This window comes from Oreochromis aureus, linkage group 6 (assembly GCF_013358895.1).
Source record: "Oreochromis aureus strain Israel breed Guangdong linkage group 6, ZZ_aureus, whole genome shotgun sequence".
NCBI classification, from domain to species: domain Eukaryota; kingdom Metazoa; phylum Chordata; class Actinopteri; order Cichliformes; family Cichlidae; genus Oreochromis; species Oreochromis aureus.
In genome coordinates this window covers 9,443,992-9,459,895 of record NC_052947.1, presented here as the reverse complement: position 1 = coordinate 9,459,895, position 15,904 = coordinate 9,443,992, and positions in this window count along the sequence as shown.

The window sequence follows — 15,904 nt, the reverse complement described above, 5'->3', positions numbered from 1 at the left end:
CTTTAGGGGTTTAATTTGGTTTGGTTTAGCTTTTCCTACTATGTTCTGCTATTACAGACGGAATATTTACATGCAAATAAATGGGTCAAAATGTATATTTGAGTAGGTAACTAAAAGATACTCTTTGCATCAAAGGCAATTAAATCCACCATTAGAGAGAGAAATAAATCAGCAGTGAACCAGTGACAAAACCAGCAAAACTAATGGCAATAACAACTCTTACGGGAAAAGCTTTACACAGTGTGTAAACTGGCTCACTATGTTGCCCATTAACAACAACAGCACTTAAAATAAATACTCTCACAGTCAGTTAAAGCGATAAGCTCAATTAACTTCAAGTTTACACGATTCATGAAAACAACCGTCCAGTTCAGGCTGTTTCAACTAATCCCATTAAACTTAAACAATGAACAACCAACTGAGACACATTTTCCTTCCAATTATCCTCGATGAGTGAAAAACACCAGCTATCACAGCAAGCAGTAATGAAATTCTCATTTTGCGTCTGGCAGCATTCTTCAGGCAGAAAGGTGGGCTACAGATTCATTTAGATGATCTATTATAATCATCGCACACAGGACGAACTCCACTTTACTCCCTGCTCTTTGAAGCACCTGAAGACTATTACACACTAACCTGTTTTTTTCCTTTAGCAGAGGGGTTATAATTGTTAGCTTAACTGCCACACATCCCTGTCTTTTTCTTATCTACTTATCCAGTTCGGATTCACAGCTTATCCCGGGTGTCACAGGGTAAAAGCCTGGTAAGAAGGCCTGTGGGAGGATGCTGAAGTACTCAGACAGAACCCATAAAGACTCAGGGAGGCCCCAATGGGCACCAGGTTCTCACCAGGATGTTCTTGTGGTGATAGTCCTACTGCTCCACTCCACACAGCTTCTTAAACAACATAAATGAATTTGCCAATGCATGAGACCAAAAATAAGTACAAGTGCAATAAAGAATGTTACAGTAAGACACCAGCACAGTCATGGTGTTCCAACACGCTTCCTAGTAACCACACAATAAGCTGTAATGTAGAACTGTGTTTGGAATCACTGTCATGTTGCACAACCCAGTTTCTCACATTTGACTCTAAAATAATTTTTGTAAACAGAGTTTTTGGTTGACTCAGTGACTGCAAGGTGCCCAGGTCCTGTGGCTGCAAAACAAGCCCAAACCATCACCACTCCACCACCGTGCTGATAGTTGGTGTGAGGTGTTTGTGTTGATATGTGGTGTTTAGATTTCATCAAATGTGGTACTGTGCATTATTGTCAAATATCTCCATTTGGTCCAAAGTGGAGACATCCAAAAGACATTGTTCTTCTAGACCAGGGGTGGGCAACTCCAGGCCTTGAGGGCCAGTGTCGTGTAGGTTGTAGATATCACCCTGGGTCAGCACACCTGAATCAAATGATTAGTTCGTTACCAGGCCTCTGGAGAACTTCAGGACATGTTGAGGAGTCCATTTAGCCATTTAAATTAGCTGTGTTTGATCAAGACACATCTAAAACCTGCAGGACACCGGCCCTCAAGGCCTGGAGTTCGACACCTGTGTTCTAGAGCCCTTGTGGTCTGTTCATTTGCAAACTAAAAACCTGAGAACATCCCTTCCAAACAACATTGTACTCTCATTAATTTTAACATTTAACATACTAACCGAGGCCCGTAGAGTCTGAGACGTAGCTCTTGGTTTGTTTTTGTCAGTTTCTGTGAGCACGGCACAGCCTGAATTTGCTGGTACCGTGTGTCTTGTCACAGGAGAGACATTCAAAATAAACAGATGATGCTAAAAACACCCTGTGTTATGAAAATCCATAAATAAGCAGCAATGGCTTCTAATTTCCACACCTGTGAGCAATTTGGAGGATGGATCTTTGTGTGTTTTGGCAGTTGTAGATGATGCTAACTGCTTCAGCTAAATTTGAGTCATTTAATGACACCAATGACTTCATTTATTGCAAAAAAGAATAACACCAGTCCTCAGTGGAGGGGAAATAGTACCATTGTTAATTTCTTCATCCATTTTTATTTGTTTGCGCTCAAATAATTATCAAAAAGAAAAAAATTCCCATAAACGTAAATCCGTTGATGAACTGCTTGTGTCATGGCTGATGTTGGTTCCCTAGACTAAACTTTTTTTATGCTGACAGACTTACAAAAAATAAACCACTGAAGGCTGGAAAAATCCACAAAGACTAAACCAGCGTAACAAGAACCACCTGCAGACCAGGCCCAAAGATGCTGGAAATAGTTAATCTAAAAAAAAGCAAAGGACATAAAAAAATGGGGCTTGTTATCAGTACTCAGTGTATCATTTCTGAAGCCTTCAGCATTCCTGTGTCTTAGTAGTTCTGCAGTTATGTAACAGGCAAAGCAAAAGGAAATCAGTGTGTGGAGCCGGTGTGGTGGAGGGGAAGGTTATGATAAATGTTATGCGACTGTGAAGACAGGTTAAAGACAGCTTTATTTAAGTTGTGGCATTTGAAGGCTGAGCCTGAGGCTAACAGCTGTTTTCAGGGCTGATTGAACTGCAGTCTGTTCCTCCCGTAGATTAGAAACAGGAAACAGGGCCGAGTGCTGAGGCAGGGATCACCTAATTACAAACACATGACCTCTGACCACACTCATCTGTCACAAGGAGATGGGAAAGAAAGAGGAGCTGAAAGGAGGAAAAGGAAACAAGGCAGAAGCAAGTAAGGAGCCTCATGGAAAGAAAAAAATAATTAACTGGACGTTGAATAAAAATAAGTATGGATCAAAAGACAGCCCAGTTCCTGACAGATTCTTGAAATCCCAAAATTACAGCTCACGGAAACAGAAAACCCCAGGATATAAATCTCAAAAATGTAGAATTTCTAGCTCTACAATCTACCACTGCAGCATAAATAGAGCAGACAGGAAGGCATGCTGACAGAGCCGACTGCCCTTTCATACTCACTCCAAAGTAAGCAACATAATTTCAGAGTGGTCGAGAGTTATGCCCCTTCTAGATGGAGTGTGCACGCAATACCAGAGAGCTACAGAGTGTCAGTGTGTGCATGTGTTCCTTAACGGAGACACATTGAGGTCATTCAGAGTTTCATGTTGGCAACAGTCTGCAGCTGCATTTGCTGTTTGTTACTGACAGATGGAAGTAAAGGAATCACCCAAAAAACAAGTGCCTCAGCAGGTTCATGTTGGTGGGCTTTAACATAAACATGTGAGAATAAATACACAAAGAAACAATCATTTACAAACTTTACACTGTTTGTAGCTGGTTGGTGCTTGTTTTGCTTTACAGTCATGGTTACGGTCATAGGGCAAAGGGAAAAGTGCGACATATAAAACTATGTAGGACATACAAATAATTACAAATGCTTGACAGCTCTGTTCATGTCAGGTTGGTCAGAGTTGCAATAACATCAACGTTAGCATGAAAGGTTTAGGTATGTTTACTAAAATAAACAAAAAACATGAGATTATATGGAAATGTAGCTAATTCTGTTAAGGTGAAAGTTAAAGTTCAAATAAAAAGTCTGTATTTTGGCTTTCTCCAAAATAAAGGCTTAGACCACAGTACCAGCTGTGATGGCTTAACTCAGAGTTGTCAGGCCTCCTGCAGTCAGATAACCAATAACCTGTTTTACATCAGTACTGTTGTGGAGTTACTTTCACAGCAAATCATCCTGTTTAATGTTTGCTTGCAAACATCTCAGACGTATTGAAGAAAGTAGAAATTTGGACCTGAGGATGACGCTATAATTAACATTAACTGAGTGTGACTGGATGTGACAAATTCTCATTTGCATTCTGTTTGTATCTCGCTGAACGTTTATCTGAGGGATTTTGCACTGCTCTCTGGGGCTCTGCATACTCGTTGCATATTCAGGCTGACAGTAGTCTGTTGTTTACTGGATCATAATAATCTTCTTGCTAATTTTGTTTTGGTATTTATTCCCATCAGTTCTTAATTTCTTCTTGGATATCAAAAGCAGATCTTTTTATATTAGTGGAACCTACAAGAGTTTATTTTAATAGTTATGGTAAAAGTTATGGTCTTTCACTTACAAGGTTTTACCTTGCTGAAAATAGCCTGGTCCTTAGCAGGTTTAAAATGAGGTAAACACGACCTCAAAAATGAAATCAAAAATACAGGAAGTAGCAGCCAGATGCTGCTAATCGAATCCACTTGATTGACATCATCGTCAGCAGGTGTGGCCAGGGTGGAAAGCGGGATTTCAGATGTAGCAGGGCAGCGCAGACAAGCTACATTCTGCATTTGTAATTATGGCGTTGTCCCGACTCCACCTCAGTATGAAGCTAAAATTTGGCAGCTGTTATTAAACAACACAATTTTAAATGAAAACTAATCCCATCCTCTAGAAGGAGATCCTGTGACTTAGCAGACATATTGAAAAGCATCTGAGCATTTATTGTTACAATTATTTTGAAGCATTATATAAATTGTCTTTCATTTCAAAGACCAACAGGACGTAAAAACTTTATGTACAGAATATTCTGCCAAAGTTTACTGGCTTTGCACACAAATACGATTTTAAAAGTTTCTCCACTATCGTTTTATCTAAAATTCTCATACATTTCTGTTTGGAACGAGCGCCATATCTCTCTTATAAAGTTTCAACTTCTACCAGGGTCAAGGGTGGGCAACTCCAGGCTTCCTGCAGGTTTTAGATGTGTCCGTGATCCAACACAGCTGATTCAAATGGCTAAATGACCTCCTCAACATCTTTTGTAGTTCTCCAGAGGCCTGGTAATGAACTTATCATTTGATTCAGGTGTGTTGACCCAGGGTGAGATCTAAAACCTGCAGGACACCGGCCCTCAAGGCCTGGAGTTGCCCACCCCCGACCTAGGACCTAAGCTAGCAGTGACCCAGGGTATATCAGTCTGCACAGTCTGACATACGTGAAAAAGTGTTTGTGCCTCTCCAATATTTTAATATGTTTTTCACACTTAAATGTTTAAGAACATCAAAGAAATGTAATTTATTTAAAAATTAGACAAAGATAAGGTAAGCAAACACAAAATGCAGTTTCCAAATGAATGTATTTATTATTATATAAGAGGGAAAAATCCAAACCTACATGGCCCTAAAAACGGATTCAGCAGCCCTTAGCAGCAACAACTGCAATTGAGCGTTTCCCATAACTGGCAATGAGTCTTTTAGAGCTCAGAGCAGGAATTTGTCCCACTCATCTTTTCAAAATGTTAGGGTTTTCGAGTACGAACCACCTTTTTGAAGGTCATGCCACAGCATCTCCAAAATCTTCATTTTGTTTTCCTTAAGCCACTCAGAGACTTGCTGGTGTGTTCTGGATCATTGTCCTGCTGCAGAACCTCAGCTTGAGGTCACAAACAGATGGCCGGACATTCTTCTTCAGGATGTTTTGGTAGACAGCAGAAGTCACAGCTCCATTTACCACTGCAAGTCATCCAGGTCCATCACACTACCACAGCCATGTTTTACTGTTGGTATCATGTCTCTATTCTGAAATGCTGTGTTAGTTTTGTGCCAGATGTAATGGGACACATTAAACTTTCAAAAAAATTCAACTTTTGTCACGTCAGTCCACAGAGGATTTTTCTAAAAGTCTTAGTGATGTTTTCTGGCAAAACTGAGACGAGCCTTCATATTCCTTTTGCTCAGCGGTGGTTTTCATCTTGGAACTCAGCCATACAGGTCATCTTAGCTGAGTCTCTGTCTTATGGTGGAGTCATGAACACCTTAACTGAGACAAATGAGGTTTGCAGTTCTTTGGCTGTTGCTCTGGGGTCTTTTGTGACCTCTTCGGTGAGTCATGGCTGGGCTCTTGAGGTAATTTCAGTCGGCCAGCCGCTCCTGTCCATGGGAGACTGTTCCATGTTTTCTTTATGGCTAATGTCTCTCACTGTGGTTCGCTGGAGTCCCACAGCTTTAGAAATGCCTCTATAACCTTTTCCAGACTGAGAGTTCTCAGTCACTTTGTTTCGCATTTGTACCTGAATTTCCTTGCATGACGGCATGATGTCTGGCTTTTGAGGATCTTTTGGTCTACTCTACTTTGTCAGGCAGGTCCCATTTAAGTGATTTCTTGACTGAGAACAGGTGTGGCAGTAATCAGTCCGGGATGTGGCTACAGAAATTGAACTCAGCTTTCCAAAGATGTGATACACCGCATTAATAATAAACACCTCCAGTTAGAAACTGCATTTTGTGTTTACTTGTGTTATTCTTTATTGAATATTTAAATTTGTTTGATGATCTGAAATATTTAAGTGTGAAAAACATACAAAAAAATAAGAAATCAGGAAATTGAACCACAACACTGCTACCTTTGAATAACATGCGGTTTAATTTGCTGTCAAAATTGCTTTCAAAAACATTTTATGATTTTTTTATATATATAATGTAAACACTGAGATGACTTCATGTCAGGGTTCCTGTTTCATTGACCCAGTGTTTTGTGTTTACTGTGTTTTGGTGTCTTGTTTCTTCATTATGTTCTCTGTGTATCTTATATTTCCTAGTTTAGTTTTAGTTTAGTCTTGTGTTCATCCAGTGTTTCTAGTTTTGGTTGTCTTAGTTAGTATTCCCGGTTTAGTTTTGTATTCCTCCATCCAGCACTACAGCTGAGTTTTGAGTTCAGTTCTGCCTGATGAGTCTGCATTTTGGGTCCGATCTCCTTCCCTCTTCTCACCGACGCACGACACTTCAGTAAGCAGTCATGCACAGATCCAATATCTTTTACTCCAACATGAATTTTTAACATTACATGTACGCTTTAATTTTCTAGTTTATCTGATGGTACGCGATGAGCATCTTTTACCTTAGAAAATAATCTCTCACCGTCCTCTTTTTACATCGTTATACGTCTCAGAGAGCAGAATTTCCACAAGTTTTTTCCTCTTTTTTTAAGGACATACAGCCGCTCTATCCTTAACTGGCAAAGAAATGTTGTGCCCAGTGGCACAGGAAAGGTTTGTGTGCCATTTATATTGAGCTGCTTGAAACACTGAAATTGCCTCCCATTTCTAAAAAAGTTACACTGAATGTTCTCTCTTTTCTGCGGCACAAGCTAGATGTTTAAGTACCTCGAACACACCTTTACATCTGAACCACCATCACAAAGACGAGAAGGAAAAAGGATTGTGGAAGTGGGATCTCTGGGATTCTAGAGTCCTTAAATACGCAAAGTTAATTAACTAAAATCATCTCTCCTTGACCTTAACCAGCTGAGGTACTTAAACCCAGCCAAGCAGCCAATGACAAGAAAACTTGTCAGTGATTGAAACTGATGACTGATCTCCCAGAGCAGAATAACAGTATTCAACACCCTGGATTGAGATGACAGTCATCCTCACTAGAGCCGCTGTCTGGGCAAGACTTAAAAGTGCAATTGTTTGCAATTGGCCTGCTCAGTGTTGATCTAGCAGACAGCTTCCACAATTCTCAAATGTATTGTTTTCTATAGCACAGACCTAAATACTGTCAGCTAACTTCTGAGAAACTCCATAAAATCTCAAATCGAGAAAGTAGTGAGAGCAAAGGGGGAAAAAGTTGGCAAGAAAGGGAGAGTGATGGATGCAGCTGAACGGAGAAGGATCTGGGCTTTGCTCAGCTGCAGTAAAATGTAGCAGATTTTTCCCCCTTCAAAAATAGAAACAGTGACGTATTGCACATCAAGTTGTGTTAACCAAGGCTCACCCCTCTGACAGCTCATTTATTGAGTGCACTGGCTTTTTAATACAGCAGGGCTTATATACACATCACTGCAGACAGGATAACTCTTTTGACATACCTGCCAAATGAGAGAAAATGCATTTCAAACCCTAATGGACACAGTTTCTTGGAAATATGCTGTTCGACTGTAAAATGCAACAAATTGCCCTGAGGTTTCAGATTGAATGTGCCCCACGTGATGTTACTAGTGAGGAGGGTGGGAGCGACAGGGCCTGTAATGACAGGACAGTTAGATCTTGGGAAACAACTAGACTAAACATGGATGGCAGAACACTGTACTGTGACAATAACACATGGTAACATTTTCAGAAAGAATAATAAAGATGATCTGTCACTAGCCTACATGTTTAAGCCTTACAGTCATGTATTTGCTTCCCTTCAGTGGTTCCCAGTTTGTTATTCATTGCTATGACTTGGCTTCTTGTGTTATTGTATGACAGAGAAGGATCAGACCATCACAGTGTTTACTGGTAGTAAAACCACAATAAAATTCGGAGCCTTAAAAATAAAAGCATTAAAAGTGGAAATCTGGAAGCTCGAGCACCTTGTAACCTTTTATGTGAAAATATTAAAGACGCTTTAAGGCAGTGGGTTGAGTGATGCTTGAGCTCATACTTTGAAACTTTTATGGATGTTGATCATACTTGATTGTTATCAAGAGACACCACAGTGCACCGTGAGGGTTCACAGAAACTCTTGATGTGCATTATACACCATGCATAATGCATGCTAAATTGTTCCAGTCAGCTACAGAGTCTGGATTCTTACACAGTTAAGGTGAAGTTTGGAATATTAGTTGATGTTGGGATTTTCCAAGTGTTGTCGGGAATAAACACAAGTATGACTGAATCATAACAATTAACTGTTCAAACGTTATAGGAAATGACTGTAGAGGCTACAGTTCCACTGATTTTCTTGTCTTTTAAAGATGGCCTCTTTCTGCGGTTTATTGGTTTTGTTTAAAAGAAGGACTCTGCAGTCAAACTGTGTTATTGTTTCTGACTAATCAAACAAGCGTCCACTTACATTTAACTTAAAGTGAATTTAGCCATTAAGACGCAAGACTGACTAAAGTTTTTCAGGCTCTAACTGCCGTCTCGCTGTCTCCATTATATATTTTCCCTTGCAGTGTCTGTCCTTCCATCATCCCTCACTCCTCTCCATTTCGCTTGTAAAAGCCTCACTTCTTAATAATTGGGTAATGGCTCTTAGGAGAGCACTGCCAGAGCGCTGCTGCATGAGTCAGATACGAGACAGGGGAGGGGGGTATATGGCACTGCCAGACATGCTCCGCTGGCTTTATTTTATCTTGCTGTGAAGGTCATGAGTTGAGCAAAGACAAGCAGATTCAGGTCTGTGCAAATGAGGTAAAGTCTTGTCCAAGTGAGCCGGCGAGTCAAGTGAGGACAGCGGCAGCAAGAGTTCTTCAAAACGCCATTTAAACTTTTAATGACAAACTCCAGCATCTATGCACACTCAGTTTAAGCCTGAGAAGTTGGTGCTATTCGATTCATGTGGGGGACATTTAGCAGAAAGATTGCGAGGAAGACAACGGAGCCATTTGACTGTGTGCATGTTTTTGTTGATGAAAATAGGCTTCTGTAAGTTCCCTTTTCCAACTGCCGGTGGGTTGCATGTGAGGAATACTAAAGGCATCATCAGGAAAACCACAGTACCAGAGCTGAAAAGGTGATCTGAAATGACATTCGTTTTCAGTCCTTGTAAATTTTAATGTTTTCCTTTGAACATTCACTAGGAAATAAAGTGTTAGAAATAAAAAGGCAACACTGATCAGTGCTTACAGCAAAGAAAATGTTAAAGCTGCACCGGGTAGAACTGTAGAGTTTGTCTTAAATTCTATACCTTTATTGTATTTTGTAGGCAACAATATTAGTTTTTTTAATTACTTCACAGGTCACCAGTCTGTCGCAGGGCTAACACATAGAGACAGACAACCATTCGCACTCACATTCACACCAATTTAGACTTACCCCACTAACCACATGTCTTTGGACTGTGGGAGGAACCCGGAGTATCCACGCAGACACAGGGAGAACATAGCAAGACCACGGCCCCATGGTGGAATTGAACTCAGGACCTTCTTGCTGAATTTGTAAATAAATATAATTACATTGTAACTTAAAATAAACTCAATTTAATCATAGTGGAATTACACCCTGAGTCGGGGCTGTATTATAAAGTGTTACAAGAAAACCTCCTGGAGCTGCATAGGCATTGCTAAATACTGATCAATGCTAACGTCATGTAGGATTTAAAAGGCCTGTGATTGTAGGCTTGATGTTCTAAAGCCTCACATGTTGTTCAATCACAACATGCTAAAATGTTTTGTGTCCTCCGACAACAAAACACATTCAGCAGCTGTAGTTTATGAGACATACCTGAATTTTTAAAAAATATATTTATTTAAATACTTTTTGTATGTTAGGGTATGATCCTAAAAATACAATTTCCACTAATAATTTTTTACGCGTTTACAATCCCACACTCTGAGTTTCTGAAGTTTGTAAAATCCCTTGCCAGTAAACCCAACAGTGCTTTCTCTGCTGCGTATGTAGAGGCAGAAAAAATGCTTCTGTGTTTGACCCATCTCTTTATCAGAGGCTAATTTAATCGTTTGGTTGTCTGAGCCAGGGAAGCCAACTGACAGGGGGATCCTTGAGGCGACAGATAAGGTTCCCCCTCTGATCCAGATCCATCTCTCTGGTCCTAAACATCTGCCCCAGGTCTGAGCTCTTATCTGCTGCTTACACAGCGTCTGGTGTTGAGCTGGGAAAGAGAAAACAGATTCTCCGGTCAGCATAGATACTTCTGTGTCAGTGGATTTGGGAGGTATGTGTATGTTGCGCTGGCAGAGAGCTCCAGTGCATGTAAAGGTTATCTATGCTTGAAAAGAAGATACGTCTCATTTGTCAAAGACTAAAAGAATGCTTTGCACAGGAAGGTTTTAACCAGGTGTTCATTTGAAGTCAAGAACTCCCTTTCAATCACGTTTTTTATTCATCTGAGAACATCCTGAAGTCTTCTGAGGCCACACAGAAATGAGGCCCTGGCATGTTTTGGGTCTTCCCCTACGTTCAAAGGAATGATCAGATGCCTGAACTGTCTCAGCAGGCTATACATGAAGGAGCAATAGAGCAGCTTCTCCTGAATGCTATTTCTGCAGCAATAAACAGATTGGTTCATAGCTAGCATAGCTGAAAGGGGGTAGATATCACAAACATTCTTAAGTCAAATCAAATCTCAGGTTCTGTTTTAAAGTAGGCTACTCACTAAGTTTCTGTGTTGATTAGTCTCATGTGCATTCATGTAAATACTGAATGCAAACTAAAAGTTTCATAGTAAACAACAATAATAAGCAGCTTTTCTCCTTCAGGTAGCCCAGTGAGATTCAGGCGGCTATATGTCGATCGCAGCCGAGCAATATGCAACCATGTCAGGCTGCTAACAAACCATCTCCCTGCTGCTGTTGCTTGAGGGCTGGAGGCTGGTGTGGAGTATAAAGAAACAGCTCAAAATGGACGACACGATATCAGCGTCTGACTTTGGCCATAAATCCTTGATGCCTGAGACGCGCCCCAACAGCTGCTTTGATTTTAAAATTCTGATGCAAACTTAAAAGGCAGTTTGCAGTTGGAACTTGTCATCTGTAAGATGACACCTGTTTTTCCCCAGGTCTCCATCAGTACTGACAGCTTCACCTCCCAGATACTGGATCAGCTTACCAAAACAGACTAGGCATCTTCAGTAATAGTTTATTTTATACCAACATTTAAAACATGTCAGTAGTGCAGTCTTAACTACCATTTTATGTTGTTGTTTTTTTTAAAATATTCTTTGTGGCTGCAGCTGCAGTTGTAGCTCATTTTTTCTGCAGCACCACCTGCAGTTACATGTGCACTTTAGATAAAGTTTGTTTGCTTTTGTAGTCATTTACAGAAGTGTAGAGATCAGTCAGCGACATGCTGGCAACTACCAGATTTCTGATTTCGCCACGATACAGATACAGTTATGTGAACAATGAAATAAAGATATTTGTTGCTCTGCATTACTAAAACAAAAACACAGATGACAGAAACACACACACACACAGAATGATCAACTGTAGACCTGCCCTAGAAGACAGATAGCACTATCAACATAAGAAAACACCAGCAAATAAACAATAGTTACAAAGGCGATTAACAGACACTAACCTGCATCTTTGTCTGCCTCAAAACACCCATGAAATCTCCACATGATTTCCACAGCATCACGTGCTGCATCATATGCTTTGTGTGATTTTGTTTTTTTCAACTTCAGTTGTGCTTTTTGTGCTTTTTTCCCCATTCTTCTGGTGTTTTCTTAAGATCCAGTTCATTTGACCTTTCAGAGCCACCGTACATCTATCCTGTTGTTGTGTTGTATGCATTGGGTACCTGACCCTAAGCCTTGTTCTCCACGTGTTTGTATTGACTCTCTCCAGGTACTCTGACTTCCTCCCACAGTCCAAGGACATGGAGTTAGTGGGGCTAGGTTAATTGGGGATTCCAGATTACCCGTAGGTGTAAATGTGATTGTGAATGGGTATCTGCCTCTCTGTGTTTGCCGTATGACTGACCTATCCAAGGTGTACCCAGCCTCTTCTCCAATGGCAGCTGGGATAGGCCCCCACATGACTCTGAATTGGATAGAAAAGGATGGATGGAAGCTGCTGACCATAAAGCCTTTTTCTTCTTTTTACAAGTTTTCTTTACAACCTGTAGTTTTTATAGTTAAAGTTAGTAAAACGCTCTTTAGAAATCATGCAAAGTTTTTTTGTTGTTGTTGTATAATGAGCAGTGATGTCCCCTTTCAAAGACGCTAGCACTCTGAAAACCTAATAATGTTCTCAAAATGTCCTCATGATCTTACAAACCTGAACAACACACAACAACAGCTGCATATGAAGTCAGCAAAGACACAAACACATACAGTACACGTATACACACTAGTCTGCAGGTACTCATTCAGTCATGTACGCGCACACACGCACACACACACACACTCACACAAAGTGACGGGCTGTCTGGCTTCAGTTTTGGGTTCCAAATTACAGACTTTCGCTTGCCCTACTTGCCTGACTCCACCCTGTTCTTTTCTGAGAAGCTGCACATACACACACTCACACACACACACACACACACACACACACACACACACACACACACACACACACACACACACACACACACACACAAACATGCCTCCACTGCCACCACCATGCAATAGAGGAGCAATACAGATTCATTGAGCCTCAGGCCTCCTGTAATTTCTGTCATCCAGTGCTGCAGCAGCTATCCACAGTCTTCCATCTGCAGGAGGTTTATAGAAGTTATTATCATTAATGCTGACACACACAGGGCCCCTGGCTCTAGTCTGCTTGATTTTCCTGTAATTATTGTGACTTTTCCACTAAATGTAGTACACTGTCGAGAATTTCAGGAAAAGTACTGCAGGATTGAGGGACTACATAATATACACTAAATGTAACCCGCTGAATGCTGTGGAGGATGTGTGTGTGGGTGCATCGCTGAAAGGACACATACTATACGTTTCTAAACCTAGCAACAAGTGAAACTGTGGCTGATATATTGAAGCAACAGAAATATTTGTTCTAATTTTAACTTGGTGAAAAAGTAAAATTTCTAAAAGGAATTTGTGCTTTGTTGTTGGAAAAAAAAACAAGAAATATGACAAATTTCTGCAGATCCACCCATAAAAAGCAAAAAGAATGACCTTCAGTTTCATCATGTCTGTACCGTTTTTGGACCACAACCTCTCATTCTGACTTCTGATTTGTAGGTGCACATTTAGGATTTCTCTGACTTGATTAGACAGAAAGGACTAGCATCAGGATGATCAGGATGATCATAGCTGATGACACCTGGATCTCCATCTGCAGCATGAGCCAGAGAGCAAACTGCAGAGACGAGCAGTCAACAAGTTCACTGAGTCCAAGTTAGAAAAGCAGCACATCAGGTCAGGAGTCCAACCAGGTGCTTGCTAAGCATTTAAGGGGTTCCACACAGAGAAATCATCCCAAAGGTGACTGTAAAGAGATCAATTGTTGATATATTTTTGAGAGTTGCTGAAAACCACAAAAACTGTATGGAGTCCCAAGGTCCTTCGGAAATGAATGAGGAGCTCTGTGAATGTTGCAAGTGTGGTGAAGGTGTGAACAAATCAGGGTTTTGGTTTTTATGGGTAGAACTGCTGTGGGGATTTGCTTGGAGTCACTTGCACGGTGAGCTTTGCCAGTCAAGCACACTTTGGCCAGTTGCTGCACAGCACTGCTCGTGTACAATTTGTGGGATCATGATAAATTTGTTCCTGCACCTGATCTGCAGTAAGATGTGAACATTAGGGAGCTTTTTTAAATGCTGTTCAGATTCACTTCTAAAACCACAACTGAACTGGACTTGGGATTAGTTGCCTCACTTATTTAGTTTAGTAGTTTTAATCTTTTAACTTTATGCGCATCAAGCAAAAATGCAACAGTCTTTGACTTGAAGAAATTAATTTAACATTTAAACCTATTTTCTGCGTATTCCAGAATATAAGATAAAAAAAATGTTTGTCTTTACACTCACTCTTTCAAATAGTTGTAAGTAAAACACAGCAAAAAATAAATAAAATCAAAGATTTAGCGGCATTGAGTCCTGTTGCTCTTAAATCTATTGTCCCCTGTTTAGCAGGAGTGGGGCGGGTGGAGGTTTGCCCGGTGCCACAGCAGTGATGTCAGTGGGGGGATCCGGGGGTTTCTCTGTGAATTTCACATTCCTGTGGCGGTGTGCTAGGTGCTTGCTCAGATTTGAAGTGTAATTTTCGCTGTGGAAAGAAGTTTTTTCCCACGCAGAGTGAACAGCGGACGCTAATGTTTTTGTCACTTTTTACAGAATCAAACTCAAAGTAATGTCAGTGCTTCCACGCTTTAAACGCTGCATGGTCGTACTCTCTCCCGGCGTTCCATATTATCCATCGCTGATAAGCAACAGTAATCTAATTACTTTTTTTGCAATAGTAATCGCTTACTTTACTCGTTACTTGAAAAAAGTAATCGGATTACAGTTACTGCCCATCTCTGCTAGTGGGGCTTTTCTTCTGCTGTTCCTGCAAATATCCTGCAAATATCTTCAGTTACTCAGCTACTCTTTTCAGACATGTCTTGAGTTTCTTTTGAAAGAAATATGATTGAAATATTCATCGTTTTTTCTGCAAAATATTTTGACATATTACTTTTTAATAATTGTATGGTGTCTAACCGTGTGTGCTTACACTGTTTGTACTTTGGTCCTTAAGTAGAACAAAGGCAATGTGCAATTACCACTAAACAATAAAGCCTATGAAGCAGCCGGATTATTGAGCAGAACATGTGCACGTACTCTAGTTTTAAGTATCCTGGTTATAATTCAGTATTGTTTTCAGCAAAGCTGGTTTCTATGTGTCATTTTTTTTCTCTCCTATTCTCTACATGTAAACACTGTGAGGCAGCAGACTTGAGTCATTATGTTTTTCCTTGTTAATTGTTTTCATTCCTTTAAAACATTCATGTCTGTGATTATCCGGTGCTTCGTATTGCAAAGCAAAACACACATAACAGATAAACGATGTAGAATCTAACAAGGCTTTTAAATATTTGCTGTTCTGCTTCATCGTTTCTGTGGGAAAAATCACGGTTTTTCCTGTTGATTTTTTTACCTTTTTTTTCCTGCACTTCGGGGCCGTGCATTTCCTGCTTCATAATTCACTTTCGCACTACAGCACATTTAATTATCCATCTTGGCTCCAGATATATAGCGTGTCTACTGTAATTCTGGTGAAAAAGCTATTTAATTGAAAGGTCATTAAGTGCTGGGACAGAAGTGCAAGTCATTAGCAATTAGGGAAAACACAAAAGGATATTACAAGATGATGAGAGGAACTTCATCGCTTGGAAAATGAGGGATGTGGTGAATAAAGACAACAAAGGACCAATAAACAGAAATGCAAACCTTGTAAGGATATGACTCAAATCCTGTGTTTTTATGTTTAGTGAAGTGTAGCGTCCATTGTTTTCTCTCTGATAGTCAAAGATTAAGAGCTTTAACTGTGGATCACTAATGATTTGAAAGCAAAATGGGAGCAGAGCTGTGCTTTGTGTGA